The sequence below is a fragment of the Mobula hypostoma genome, chromosome 10 (assembly GCF_963921235.1).
Source record: "Mobula hypostoma chromosome 10, sMobHyp1.1, whole genome shotgun sequence".
Lineage (NCBI taxonomy): Eukaryota > Metazoa > Chordata > Chondrichthyes > Myliobatiformes > Myliobatidae > Mobula > Mobula hypostoma.
This window is the reverse complement of record NC_086106.1, coordinates 101,240,933-101,256,799: the sequence shown is the minus strand read 5'-3', so window position 1 is coordinate 101,256,799 and position 15,867 is coordinate 101,240,933. Positions and strand designations below refer to the sequence as shown.

Here is a 15,867-nt window from a genome sequence, read left to right as displayed (position 1 = left end):
TATATAAGACAATTGGTGAAGCCAAATTTGGATTATTATAATTCTGATCACCTATGTGCAGGAAAGATTTTGCCAGGACTTGAGGATATGAGATACAAAAAACTTTGGATAGGTTAGGATTTGTTTGACAGGGTACATGTATAGAAGACTATGTCTGGGTGAAGATAGATAGGTCTAGGCAAAAGACCTGGGTAGCATGGCCAATATGGGCTGAAGAGCCTGTTTCTGTGCTACTGTGCTCCATGACTATGACCCTATGACATGTGAGGTCCTGATGAACGGTTCTTGATCAGAAGCATTTCACTCAGTTTCTCCACAGATACATACTCCTGACCTGCTGATTTTTTCCAGCATTTTCTATTTTTATTTTGCATTGACATGGATTGACAGGATAGATGTGGAGAGTTGTCTTTAGGTGCCGAATGTAGAACTTACGGCTTTAGTTTCACTTTACGGGTTTAGCCATTTAAGGTTGAGAGAAGGAAAACATTTCATATCAAACATGTAAGTTGTTAGTATTTTCTGCATCGGAAGACTCGAGGGTCAATCAACACATTTTCAAAGCTGTAATATTTGGACTCTGAGAAATAGAAGTATCTAAATCAGGACAAGGAATTGAAGCAGCTATGATCTCACTTTGTGGAAAATATGGCTTGAATGACTTGCTCTTAATTTTCATTTAAAGGGCATGAAATTGTTGAATTTTCTCATTACTTAGCATAAATCCACCAGAAAATTGTTAGGTTTTCTCTGCATTCAGGTGTGATAAATTCTAGCATCGTGTTAAGCTTTCTTTTGGATTCTGATGCATTTGGTTTTTCAGAAGTCATGAATGGGGCATAAAACGTGTTGCTTACAACTGCTTTTATTTAAGATTACAAGAGCAAAGAAGACAACAAGAAGTTTTGAGGAAATAAATAAAAGTCTAGAGACAAAATAGTCGTGGTTATCTCACATCAGACTAGAAATAGCAGCAAGTTCCAATGATGAACATTAACCTATAAAGTAGCCAGATTCCAGTGGCATGACATCAGCTTCTGAAAGCTTTATTTCTAGAAAAATACAGAAGCAACTGTACTGCAGCTGCTGGAAAATTCACTGAACATTTACATGTACTGTATATGGGCAATAATATGAAAATACAAGCAAGCATAGGAAATATAACCTACAAGAATAATAACACTGGACAACAAAGATTTTGCTTCCTGAATACCTTTAGGTGTATCTTATGAATTTTGGGCTACTGATCATGAAAATCTCCATGAAATTTCCTTATCATGCACCATTTTTTGAAATCACTTATGCTTAATTTCAATTCATAATTCAAGTCAATTAAAATGTTGCCTACAATGTAAGCTGGAAAGTTTCCTATCTTGTCCAGGCATGCTTGGACATGCTTAGGCAGCATGGCTGCTGTATGGCAGGACAGGTTTTAATAATAATTATTGGGTTCAGGTCTGTCAGGATGGAATTTGCTATCACCAGGCACAAAAATTTCTATGAAGGATTTTGATATTTGAGACAGATGCTTCCCAGAATAACTGATGCCAAGATTAAGGAAAGCATTTTTGTTGGTCCACAAATTAAACAGGTCATCAATAACAGGCAATTTGAAGAATTTCTAGTGAGACTGGAGAAAATCACATGGAAGGCATTCAAGGAAGTTGTCGAAATTTTTCTTGGCATCTACAGAGCACCAAACTACATGCAGCTGGTTGAACGCATGCTTCAAGCATATAAAACCATGAAATACAACATGTCACTAAAGACTCATTTTCTGAATTCCCATTTAGACTTCTTCCCTGCAAATCTTGGTGTTGTTAGTGACGAACATGGTGAAAGGTTTCACCAAAACATTGCGGCCATGGAGAAAAGATACCAGGGCAACTGGAATCCATCAATGCTGGCGAATTATTGTTGGACTCTTAAGCGAGAAGCCTGAGACACTGAATACAAATGAAAATCATTAACAAAATATTTTTAACTATTTTGAACTATTGCAAAGCATCAGCACCATTATGCAATTGAACACATTATATTCAATAAAAGTTATTTTGTTGTTTCTCCAAATTCCTACGTGAATCAAGTAGTCTGAAATTATATTTGTGTTCATCTTCAAGCAGTCTATCATAAAAAAAATACTGAGGAAGCTACACTTTTGAAAAAATTTGTTGTCCAATGTAACAACTATATACCACAATCCAACATTTCCCCTTTTGATTCTTCAGGACCATACCCTTTCCAATTCACAAGGTAATGGACCTTACCACATACCTGGTGAGATGCCAGGAGACATTGCATCATATAGACCAGGGGACCATTTACCAAGCAGGGAGGAGGGGAAGGTGGGGCGACTGGAAACAGGGGAGAGGTAGTAACTGGCTTGAGCTGGGAAACATGGAACACTGGGTGGATCTTCACTGACAAACAAGAGAAAATCTGAAGATGCTGGAAACCCAAGCAGCACACACAAAATGCTGGAGGAACTCAGCAGGCCAGGCAGCATCTATGGAAAAGAGTCCAGTCGACATTTTGGGCCGATACCCTTCATCATTACTGGAAAAAAAAGATGAGAAGTCAGAGTAAGAAAGTGGGGAGAGGGGAGGAAGAAACAGAAAGTGATACATGAAATAGGGATGTGGGGAAGGGTAAAGAGCTGGGAAGTTGGTTGGTGAAAGAGGTACAGGGTTGGAGAAGGGGGGAATCTGATAGGGGAGGACAGAAGGCCATGGAAGAAAGAAAAAGGGGAGGAGCACCAGAGGAAGGTGATAGGGAGATAAAGTGAGAGAGCAAAATGAGAATGGGGAATGATGAAGTGGGGGGCATTCCAAAAGTTTGAAAAATCGATTCATACCATCAGGTTGGAGGCTACCCAGACGAACTATAAGGTGTTTCTCCTCCAACCTGAGTGTGGCCTCATCGCAACAGTCGAGGCCATGGACTGACATGTTGGAATGGGAATGGGAAGTAGAATTAAAATGGGTGGAAATTGGGAGATCCTGCTTTTTCTGGTGGTAGATGCTTGGTGAAGCAGTCTCCCAATCTGTGTTGTGTCTCACTGATATACAGGAGGCCACACCGGATGCAGTAAATGACCCCAAAAGACACACAGAGTGAGATCATTGGAGAGGGATGAATGGACAAGGGAGTCGTGTAGGGAGCGATCCCTGTGGAAAGCAGAAAGTCGGAGGGAGGGAAAGATGTGCTTGATGGTGGGATCCTGCTGGAGGACAAGAGGAACTCTAAGCCTGGTTGCATGGCGGGAGGATGGGGTAAGAGCAGGCATGTGCGAAATGGAAGAGGTGCAGTTGAGGGCAGTGTTGATGGTAAAGGAAGGGAAAGCCCCTTTCTTTGAAGAAGGAGGACATTTTCGTAGTTCTGGAATGAATAGCCGCATCCTGAGAGCAGATACGGCGGAAACAAAGGAATTGAGAGAAGGGAATGGCATTTTAACAAGTAACAGTGTGGGTAGAAGTATTGGCCAGGTAGCTGTGAGAGACGGTGAAGAAAACAGGAGCCACTGGTCTCAAGCATCAGCTGATTCGATAGTCCACTTTCTCAGGCAAGGCTGAATGCAAGCAGGCAGCATAACGTTGCTGTGCTGTGCTGAAGTCTCAACAAGAGTTACAATGAGAAGAAGAGGGTTAAATACCACCTTAATGAAATAATAATTAGATGAGACGTGCATATTGACGAACACAATTGCCGAATCTGCTGCTCTGCCGAATCCGAGGTTACGACAGGGTCCCCATCCCTAGGCGCAGCTCCCGAGGTGGCACTGACTTGTGCCCACTGGAAGTCCCGGATCAGTGAGTTGTCCAAGATGTCCTTCTCCACGGCTGGAGAAGGGGGGAATCTAATAGGGGAGGACAGGAGACCATGGAAGAAAGAAAAGTGGGGAGGAGCACCAGAGAGAGGTGATGGACAGACAAGGAGATAAGGTGAGTGAGGGAAAAGGGGATGGAGAATGGGAAATGGTGAAGGATGGGGGCATTACTGGAAGTTCGATAAGTCGATGTTCATGCCATCAAGTTGGAGGCTACCTAGACAGAATACAAGGTGTTGTTCCTCCAACATGAGTGTGGCCTCATCATGACAGCAGCGGAGGCCATGGATTGACATATTGGAATGGGAACGGGAAGTGGAATTAAAATGGGTGGCCACAGGGAGATCCCACTTCCTCTGGCAGATGGCATGTAGGTGCTTGGAAAAGCGGTCTCCCAATCTATGTTGGGGCTCATCAATATACAGGAGGCCACACTGGGAGCACCGGACACAGTATATGACTCCAACAGACTTACAGGTGAAGTGTGCCTCCCCTGGAAGGACTGTTTGGGGCCATCTGTCCTCTTCTATTAGATTCCCCCTTCTTCAGCCCTGTACCTTTCACCAATCCATGTCCCAGAGCTTTACTTCACCCCTCCCCAACCCTGTTTCACATATCACCCTGTGTTTCTCCCTCCTTTTCCCCCACCTTTTAAATCTACTGCTCATCTTTTTTTCTCTCCGGTCCTGCTGCAGGGTCTCGACCCGAAACAGTGACGACTCTTTTCCATAGATGCTGCCTGGCCTGCTGAGTTCCTCCAGCATTTTGTTTTGTGGATCTTCGTTCATGTTGGTTGATGCAATCTATACGAGACCTTGTTGACAGCCTTTTTCACTACAAGTGGTACCACGTAGTGCAGATACGAATTGTAGCTCTCTACTTTCAGGGGAAGATCCCTTGCCAACCAAACCTATTCTCCTGGCTTGAGTGGCCTTACCTGTACCAATCAGACTGGTGGGCACGTTGTTTCTGGGTGCACAGCAGTGAAGCCTTGGCTCGTCTCCAGGTGAGCTTGTAGTGCTGGATCAGCTGTTCAGCAGCAGGAACCCCTACATCAATCTCCTGGTCGGAGAAGAGTTGGGGTTGGAATCCCTTCTGGCTTTCAAAAGGGAACATGCCCGTGGAGGATGACTGGAGGATATTGTGGGCAATCTCTGTCCAAACCAATTGGGAGGTCCAGGATGTGGGGTTGGAAGATGCAAGACAGTTCAGGGTTGTCTCCAACTCCTGGTTCACTCTCTCAGTATGGCCATTGGACTGGGGGTGGAAACCAGACCTTCTACAAGAGAGCAGAAACCCTTCCAAAAGCAGGAAGTGAACTGTGGTCCACGATCAGAGACTGTCTTGAAGGAAACTGTGGAGCCTGAACACATGCTGAAACATGAGTGTGGCAGTCCCACGAGCTGACGGGAGCTTAGTGGGGGGCAATGAAGTGGGCAGTCTTGGAAAATCAACCCACAACATTCAAAATGGAGGTGTTTCCATTAGACAGGGGCAGCCCAGTGATGAAATCCACTGAGAAGTGGGACCGGGGCAGTGGCACAGGCAGCGGACATCGTAGACCTGCAGGATGCTGTTGTGACATATTGTTCTGAGTGCAGGTGGGTCAGTCAGATACGAAGTTGTGGATATCCTGGGACATAAATGGTCACCAAAATTGTCTCTTTATAAACTCCTGAGTCCATTGAATTCCCGGATGTCCAGCCAGACGGGAAGAGTGATCTCAATTCCAATTCCAACTTTTTGGCATACTGCAGCAGGGACAAGCAGTTGGTTGGCAGATCCCCCACCTGGGTCTGAGTCTGACCGCTGGGCGGTCCTCACTTCCACATCTATTCCCCAGATCACTGGAGCAACAATACATGAGTGAGGAAGGATCGGATCGGTATTGTCCTCAGATCCGAGCTGCTGGGAGAGAGAGTCGTCCTTGGTATTCTTGCTGCCGGGAGGATAGGTAAGGATGAAATTAAACTGAGTGAAGAAGAGAGCTCACCAGGCTTGATGGGAGATAAGTCTCTTTGCATCTTGAATGTAGGAGAGGTTCTTATGATTTGTCCAGACCCAGAAAAGATGCTCTGCCCCTTCCAGCCAGTGTCACCATTCCTCCAGGGCCTCCTTGAGAGCCAGAAGTTAATGGTTCCCAACATTGTAGTTACTCTCAGCTGGAGTCAAGTGATGGGAAAGAAAGGCACAGGGGTGCGGATGGCTACTGCAGTAAAGCAATGAGAGAGGGCAGCTCCAATGCCAACATCAGATGCATCCACCTCAACTATTGAATGGTTGCGATGGGTTTGGATGTTGCAGCACTGGAGAGTGGTGAAACATCACTTTAACTCTGAAAATGCTTGTTTGGCATCGTCTCTGCAACGGAGTTCTCCTAGTGGGTGCATTTATAGGAGCTGTGATAAAACAAAATTCCAGATGAAGTAATGATAAAAGTTTGCAAACCTCATGAAGTGCTGTACCTGTTTGACCGTAGATGGTTTGGGCCACTCTTTAATGGCCTGAACTTTACTAGGGTCCATTTGCACACTGGATGGGGTAAGTATATAGCCCAAAAATGACCCCTGGTCTTCGTGGAACTCACATTTCTTGGGCTTGGCATACAGGTTATTTTCGAGGAGCAATCTGAGAACCCTCCGGACATGCTGGGCGCGTTCCTGATGAGAGAAGGAATAGATAAGGATTTCGTCTAAGTACACAAAAACAAACTGGTTCAAAATGTCCTTGAGCACATCGTTAACTAAGACCTGGAAAACAGCAGAGGCATTGGCCAGACCAAAGGACAAGACAAGGAACAAGAGGTGTTGAAAGCTGTCTTCCACTCATCCCCTTCTCTCATATGAACCAGACTGTGAGCATTGCACAGATCAATTTTGGAGATGTTTGAATGCAGACACTAGCAGGGGAAGAGGGGAATGGTTCTTCACGGTGATGTTGTTAAGGGGCCAATAATCGATGCAGGGATGGAGCTTGCCATCCTTCTCGCTCACAAAAAAGAAGCCTGCTCCTGCTAGCAAGGTAGACGGATGGATAAACCCCATGGACAATCCCTCTTTGATGTATTCCTCGATGGCCCCATTTCAGGATGAGAGAGGGAAAGCAGCCAGCCCCGGGATGGAGTAGTGCGAGGTAGGACATCTATGGCGCAGTTGTATGGCCGGTGTGGGGGCAGGGAGGTGGCCTTCCTTTTACGAAGACCTCAAGAAAATACGCATATTCAGCCAGAATCCCAGACAGGTCCACATCCGTAGCTGAGAGAAGAGGGGATTCATGGAATGGAGCTTGAGCTGGACCCAGACAAGTAGACAAGCAAACTGGTTCCCACTCTTGGAGTGCTTTAAGAGACAAATCAGTCTGTGAGTTATATCAGGATAACCAGGAGAGTCCAAGCATCGGTGGCAGTCAACCAGATAGACGGAGAACATAGAACATAGAAATCTACAGCATAATACAGGTCCTTCGGCCTACAATGTTGTGCTGACCATGTAACCTACTCTAGAAACTGCCTAGAATTTCCCTACCCCATAGCCCACAATTTTTCCCAGCTCTATGTACCTATCTAAGAGTCTCTTAAGAGACCCTATTGTATCTGCCTGCACCACAGTTGCTGGCAGTGCATTACCTGTAGCTTGTCCCCTACCTGACCAAAGAATCTCAAAGCCAAGATCAGCTGCTCTGACTCTGACGGGTCCATTTTTTGTGAGGTTGGGCCTTGCTGTCAATATATTTGGATAAGGTCCAAGTGTGGAGAATGAGACACTGAAGCAGGTTTGCAGAGTTTAATGTGAACAGGGTTTTAAGTGAAAGGAAAACAATAAATGCTAGGCCAAACAGGATCATTAACTAAGACTCTCAAATAGAAAACTAGATGCCAGCTCTGTGGCGGAAAGGATTATCTAAATATAAAACGAATACAGCTAGTCTTCAGCATTAGTCGACTCGACACCCAACTTTCTCAGGCAAGGCTGAATGCAAACAGGTAGTGTAACGTTGCAACACACAAAATGCTGGAAGAACTAGGCAGGCCAGGCAGCATCTAAGGAAAAGAGTACAGTCAACGTTTCGGGCTGAGACCCTTTGGCAGGACAATTCGACGGCACTTTTTTTCCATAGACGCTGCCCGGCCTGCTGAATTCCTTCAGTATTTTCTGTAGGTTGCTCAGATTTCCAGCATCTGCAGATTTTCTCTTGAGCGTAAGATTGCTGTGCTTTGCTCACGTCTCGACAAGCACACAACAAAAAGAAGGGAGTTAAGTGCAGAAATAACTAAATAATAATTAGACACGTGCTTATCCATGAGTGCAATTGCTCAATCTACTGCACAGCTGAGTCCGTGGTTGTGACAACAACAGCAAATAACATTAGTGTGAACAATGTCCAATGTAGTTAATGATTCTGTTTGACATCATCTAGTTGATTACTGATTTGCTCACTGTAGCCCATCAGTGTAAACACTGAGTTGGATGTTACTAGCACATTAACCTCAATGATTGTTGTTTTTGTTAGGTATCACCTTAGCTCACTTGCAGTGGTTAGTGCATATCCACTTATTTTTAACTTCCACTTCTACCACTGAGTCGGGGATTAGCAGCACTTGAGAAGATCCTTCCCATTGGCCTCCCAATGGTTCCTTATGATCATGTGGAATCAAGGTTTGCTCTCTTCCTGTTAGATCATCCGAAGCAGCAGAAAGCTGCTGAGAATTAGACTTGACAGCGTCATACACTACAGCTTCACAAGCTCTACAGTTTCACACAATAGTTAATTGAACTGTCTGTCTCTGAGTTAAAGAGCTTCCAGAAGTGACATGGGTCGAATTGTTACTACCTTAAATGGACTTAATTTAGTTTTCTTGTTTGGGTTTCTCTGAGGCTACATAAAACCAGCGGAAGGTCTGTAGGCCAAGGGAAGCCTTCTTCATTGTACTTAGCCAATCATTGTTTGATGATTCTACTCATTAGTTCAACTTGTCCAGATGACTCTGGATGATGTGGCAATGGAAAGACTATTAAATATTCACCAGTTAACGTGAAAGTTAAACTAAAAGAGCAACAACAATTTTTACTCCAATCCAACGTTCCTTACTAACAAATAACTACTAATAAATTTCTGTATTTATTTCAAATGGTACCAGTTTTTATCTCTAAATCCTTTTTTGATATTATTGATTCTAAATTTCTTCATATATATGGCAGAATTAAAATCCTAGATTGAGTAAGAAATATCTACAGAAATCAAAAAAGGATGGTGGTATAGCATTGCCGAATTTTAGATTTTGTTATTGGGCAATTAATATCTGATATTTAGTGTTTTGGACTCAAGATTGGGATGAAACTCATTGTCCACGATGGGTGAACTTGGAGGGTGAGTCTGTGAAGGGGTTCTCATTAGTTTCTATTTTAGGAGCTTCGCTCCCCTTTGCATTAACCAAACTGAATAAACAAATAATTAATACAATAATTAAACATGCAATATGAATATGGTTTCAATTTCTCAAATTTTTTGGATTGAACAAATTTATTTTATCTAGTCCTATTATATCTAATTTTTTTCTTTCAACCTTCCAGAATTGATCAAGCTTTTTCCTCATGGAAAACGAGGGGAATAGCATGCTTTCGTGATTTATGCATTGGTAATTGTTTCATGTCGTTTGAACAATTGACTAATAAATATAAGTTGCCTGGTTCACTTTTTTTTTAGATATCTGAAGATTAGAAGTTTTTTGAATGGTATTTTACCTAACTTTCCAATATTTCACCCAACTAATATTACAGAAAAATTTTAGGTTTAAATCCCTACCAGAAGTGCTTAATAGCAGTTTTATATGATTTAATTATGAAAATACATCCAGGTACATCTGATAAAATAAAAAAATGAATGGGAAAGAGAACTTCAGGTATCTTTACCTATAGGGAAATGGAAGAAAATTCTTCAACTAGTTAATACTTCCTCAATGTGTGCTAGACATACACTGATATAATTTAAAATAGTCCATAGGGCTCATATGTCTAAGGATAAATTAGCTTGTTTTTGCCAACATACAAATCCTGTGTGTGACAGATGTAATTCTGAGGTGGCCTCTCTGACACATATGTTTTGGTCTTGCCCTCTTTTAAATAAATATTAGAAAGATATTTTTGATATTATTTCAACAGTTTTGTGTATTAATTTAAAACCTCACCCTATTACTGCAGTTTTTGGATTACCAGTAACAGATGTTGGTCATTTATCCTTCTCAGCTGGCCATTTGAATGCATTTGTTACACCAATAGCTAAAAGATCCATCTTACTTAAAAGGAAAGATCCTGATCCTCCTACTACTTTTCAATGGTTTTCTCAAACTATATTATGTTTAAACCTGAAAAAAAAATTAGGTGTGGTATGGTTGATTCTTCAGTTAAATTTGAAGAAACCTGGAGACCGTTTATTCACATTTTCATGTGATGTAAGGTGTCCCTTTCAGAACCTTTTTCTTTTTTTAATAATCTTTTTTTTATCTATAGAGGAGCGGAGTTAATGACAAATAATGTTCTTATCCGAAGGAATAGGAGATCCCAGTTTTGTTTTGTTGTTTTTTAGTTTAGGGGGTTCTTTATAAAATTCTTTTTTCATGTTCAATTACTTAGAGATTGGGAGGCTTGAATTATATATTTACTCGAATTAAGCTTGTATATGTTAACCATTATCAATGGTATACCGTCTGCGTGAGATGATGGGACTTTCGAGAGACCTTGAGACTCTTTTTTACTGTGCCCATGGTCTGTTCTTTATCAAATTATGGTATTGCTTTGCACTGTTGTAACTATATGTTATAATTATGTGGTTTTTGTCAGTTTTTTTAGTCTTGGTTTGTCTTGTGTTTCTGTGATATCATTCTGGAGGAACATTGTATCATTTCTTAATGAATGCATTACTAAATGACAATAAAAGAGGACTGTGTGTCCTCATAATCTAAAAAAGACCTGCAGACTCATACTCACAACAAAAAAAAACCTTTCCTCAGAACATTGAACATAGAACAGTACAGCAGAGTACAGGCCCTTCGGCCCACAATGTTGTGCCGACGCTTAAATCCTGCCTCCCATATAACCCCCCCACCTTAAATTCCTCCATATACCTGTCTAGTAGTCTCTTAAACTTCACTAGTGTATCTGCCTCCACCACTGACTCAGGCACTGCATTCCATGCACCAACCACTCTATGAGTAAAAAACCTTTCTCTAATATCCCCCTTGAACTTCCCACCCCTTACCTTAAAGCCATGTCCTCTTGTACTGAGCAGTGGTGCCCTGGGGAAGAGGCGCTGGCTGTCCACTCTATCTATTCCTCTTAATATCTTGCATACCTCTATCATGTCTCCTCTCATCCTCCTTCTCTCCAGAGAGTAAAGCCTTAGCTCCTTTAATCTCTGATCATAATGCATACTTTCTAAACCAGGCAGCATCCGGGTAAATCTCCTCTGTACCCTTTCCAATGCTTCCACATCCTTCCTATAGTGAGGTGACCAGAACTGGACATAGTACTCCAAGTGTGGCCTAACCAGAGTTTTATAGAGCTGCATCATTACCCCGCGACTCTTAAACTCTATCCCTTCACTTATGAAAGCTAACACCCCATAAGCTTTCTTAACTACCCTATCTACCTGTGAGGCAACTTTCAGGGATCTGTGGACATGTACCCCCAGATCCTTCTGCTCCTCCACACTTCCAAGTATCCTACCGTTTACTTTGTACTCTGCCTTGGAGTTTGTCCTTCCAACATGTACCACCTCACACTTCTCTGGGTTGAACTCCATCTGCCACTTCTCAGCCCACTTCTGCATATTATCAATGTCTCTCTGCAATCTTCGACAAACCTCTACACTATCCACAACACCACCAACCTTTGTGTCATCTGCAAACTTGCCAACCCACCCTTCTACCCCCACATCCAAGTCGTTAATAAAAATCATGAAAAGTAGAGGTCCCAGAACCGATCCTTGTGGGACACCACTAGTCACAACCCTCCAATCCCAATGTACTCCCTCCACCACGACCCTCTGCTCTCTGCAGGCAAGCCAATTCTGAATCCACCTGGCCAAACTTCCCTGGATCCCATGCCTTCTGACTTTTTGAATAAGCCTACCGTGTGGTACCTTGTTAAATGTCTTACTAAAATCCATGTAGATTACATCCACTGCACTACCCTCATCTATATGCCTGGTCACCTCCTCAAAGAACTCTATCAGGCTTGTTAGACATGATCTTCCCTTCACAAAACCATGCTGACTGTCCCTGATCAGACCACGATTCTCTGAATGCCCATAGATCCTATCTCTAAGAATCTTTTCCAACAGCTTTCCCACCACAGATGTAAGGTTCACTGGTCTATAATTACCCGGACTATTCCTACGACCTTTTTTGAACAAAGGGACAACATTCGCCTCCCTCCAATCCTCCGGTACCATTCCCGTGGACAACGAGGTCATAAAGATTCTAGCCAGAGGCTCAGCAATCTCTTCCCTTGCCTCGTGGAGCAGCCTGGGGAATATTCCACCAGGCCCCAGGGGCTTATCCGTCCTAATGTATTTTAACAACTCCAACAACTCCTCTCCCTTAATATCAACATGCTCCAGAACATCAACCTCACTCATATTGTCCTCACTGTCACCAAGTTCCCTCTCATTGGTGAATACCGAAGAGAAGTATTCATTGAGGACCTCGCTTACTTCCACAGCCTCCAAGCACATCTTCCCATCTTTATCTCTAATTGGTCCTACCATCACTCCTGTCATCCTTTTGTTCTTCATATAATTGAAGAATGCCTTGGGGTTTACTCTACTTTATCCTACTCGCCAAGGCCTTCTCATGCCTCCTTCTTGCTCTCCTCAGCCCCTTCTTAAGCTCCTTTCTTGTTACCCTATATTCCTCAATAGACCCATCTGATCCTTGCTTCCTAAACCTCATGTATGCTGCCTTCTTCCACCTGACTAGATTCTCCACATCACTTGTCACCCATGGTTCCTTCACCCTACCATTCTTTATCTTCCTCACCGGGACAAATTTATCCCTAACATCCTGCAAGAGATCCCTAAATATCGACTTCATGTCCATTGTACATTTCCCTGCAAAAACATCATCCCAATTCACATCTGCAAGTTCTAGCCTTCTAGCCTCATAATTTGCCCTTCCCCAATTAAAAATTTTGCTGTCCTCTCTGATTCTATCCTTTTCCATGATAATGTTAAAGGCCAGGGAGCGGTGGTCACTGTCCCTCAGATGCTCACCCACTGAGAGATCTGTGACCTGACCCAGTTTGTTACCTAATACTAGATCTAGTATGGCATTCCCCCAGTCAGCTTGTCAACATACTGTGACAGGAATCTGTCCTGGACACACTTAACAAACTCTGCCCTGTCTAAACCCTTGGTACTAATCAGGTGCCAATCAATATTAGGGAACCCATGATAACAACCTTGTTATTTTTGCACCTTTCCAAAATCTTCCTCCCAATTTACTCCTCGGTATCTCTGCTGCTACCAGGTGGCTTATAGAATACCCCCAATAGAGTATCTGCTCCCTTCCTGTTCCTGACTTCGACCTGTACTGACTCAAAAGAGGATCCTGCTACTTTACCCACCCTTTCTGTAGCTGTAATAGTATCCCTGACCAGTAATGCCATCCTTTCTCCCCTTTCCCCCCGTCTATCCCTTTTAAAGCACTGAAATCCAGGAATATTGAGAATCCATTCCTGCCCTGGTGCCAACCAAGTCTCTGTAATGGCCACTACATCATAATTCCATGTATGTATCCAAACTCTCAGTTCATCACCTTTGTTCCTGATGCTTCTTGCATTGAAGTACACGCACTTTAGCCCTTCTACCTTACCATCTTTACACCCTTTATTCTGTTTCTCTTTCCTCAAAGCCTCTTTATATGTTATATCTGGCTTTACTCCATGCACTATACTTGCAGTTCTCGCATGACCTCCTCCACCTCACTATCTGCTCTCACACTCTGGTTCCCCTCCCCCTGCAAATCTAGTTTAAACCTCCCAGAGCAGCCCTAGCAAAGCTTCCCGCAAGGAAGCTAATCCCCCTCCAGTTCAGGTGCAACCCGTCCTGTCAGAACAGGTCCCACCTTCCCTAGAACAAGGTCCAATTGTCCAGAAACATGAAGCCCTCCCTCCTGCACCAACTCCTTAGCCACGTACTTAGCTGCATTATCTTCCTATTTCTAGCCTCACTAGTACGTGGCAATCCTTGCCTAAGTGGAACTCTTGTCCCCAGTAAAGCTCCATCAAAACCATGTCCTGCTTCTTCTACTTTTACATCTTCACCAGTCTCTGCCCATTTAATACTGAAATCTTTATCATAACCCTGCTCAGTCCATGCTTCATTATTTCAGTCTCTCCTAGCTAGCTGGTTATTCCTGGCAAATGATGAGTGATAATTGTAACAAAACAATGCTGTCGAAGTAATTCAGCAACAGCTTCTTCCCTCCTGCCATCCGATTTCTGAATTCAACCCATGACCACTACCTCATTACTTTTTTAAATTTCTGTTTTTGCACTACTTATTTAACTATTTCAGTTATATTTCAGTTCTTTTCTATATTATCATGTATTGCACTGTACTGCTGCTGCAAAGTTCATAAATTGCATGACATATGCCAGCGATATTAAATGTGATTGTGATTGTGGTGTGTTCAGCTCCTCCTCTTGCTGACCTGGATTGGCTCACAGTACTCAGTGACAAATATAAAATTGTATTCTTTATCATTAAGTATTAAAAAGGCTTATCAGTTTATCTACTGCTGCGAATTCCTAACTCTCTGTTACTCTGTTTATGTTCAATGTGCATTATCACCTTTCTTTTTGTCCAATCATTGACAGGTGTATCTTCAGCTGTCTAGGTAAATCTGAGGAATTTATTGCCTAAGCTACAGAGCTGTTCATTCTACCTGCAAAATTAAATGTCCTTATTTGACTTAGTCTATTTATATTTAAGTAAATATTTAAAATGCCTTGGAATTTTTTTACAACTTCATTGTGCTGCTAAATAGGAGATTTTATGTTTGAGTGAATATGATGCAATGTGTACTGAGTTGGTTTCTTAGCCAAAGTTAAAATTGGTCTTAATACCCATTTGGCATCTGCTAAATAATGTGTTTATATTTAAAAAAAAACACAAGAAAGGTATGATCAGTGTAAGTGGATGGTTAATTGTAAGATTTTTCTATGTTGTATCTCTCATTGACCTTATGACTCAAAATTATAAAATTAATGATGTCAGCTATTACAAGTTTTTGATATGCAGGTGGATATTTTACAATATTTCATTAAAGACTATCATTCTAAATCTTACATGTAATGCCCTGGTTAACATTTCTACTGTTATGCTGTGAGGTAGTTTATTTTAGCAGTTTTCTGTTAAAACAGCGTGTCCTGCTGGATAGTGTTTTGGCTTTGGCTAAAGATAAAGAGCCATGTTGTCCAGCTTAGGAGTGTGTGTCTGAGGAGTTTTCTGAAGTGGGTGGGTGCGTGGTGGTGGTGGTTGTGGTGGGGGGGGGGGAGGTGGGGAGAGAGAGGGAGGGAGGGAGGAGGGGGGAGAGAGAGAGAGAGAGAGAGATTGAGATTTCTCGAGATTGTCTTTGAGAGAGATTTGGAATGTGGCGGGTGCTTTCCTGCTGACTGTGGGTCCAGCGTGTGAGTAAAGAAATACAGTATACCCTCAACTACCTCAGAATGGGCTCCAACATTTATCTGTACATTGGATTGGCTTAACAGTAATGGGCCCTTTATTTTTCTTTTTTTGGAACTGTTTGTTACAGTTGAAAATTTGTTAAATAAACTACTAATTTAATTCTGGTGTATGATCAGTCATTTCTGGCTGACCGATAACTGTGTATGGGCAGTATTTACACAGCATTCGCTCAAGTCGAGGTTCCATTAATTGGAACATCATGGCATTCCTGTTTGATTGAACTCCAAATTGCACCGACCCTAGACGTATATTGTTTATAAAAGGTGGCCTCTTCATCACTGAGTCATGTGGCTGTT

At 42.5% G+C, this 15,867-nt stretch overlaps 1 long non-coding RNA gene across 4 annotated transcripts in view; it reads right to left on the bottom strand.

Moving 5' to 3' along the window:
* Positions 1 to 859: 859 nt before the first annotated feature.
* The window catches only part of LOC134353071 (uncharacterized), an 86,926-nt gene continuing 71,918 nt past the window's right edge, over positions 860 to 15,867 (bottom strand). For 2 of the 4 annotated variants that reach the window (XR_010019535.1, XR_010019534.1), the window contains exon 4: positions 4,501 to 6,486. This is a non-coding gene — a long non-coding RNA (uncharacterized LOC134353071). Of the gene's footprint in view, positions 1,947 to 4,500; positions 6,487 to 15,867 lie in introns of those variants that run through there. The other 2 variants (XR_010019536.1, XR_010019537.1) reach the window with 2 other exon arrangements.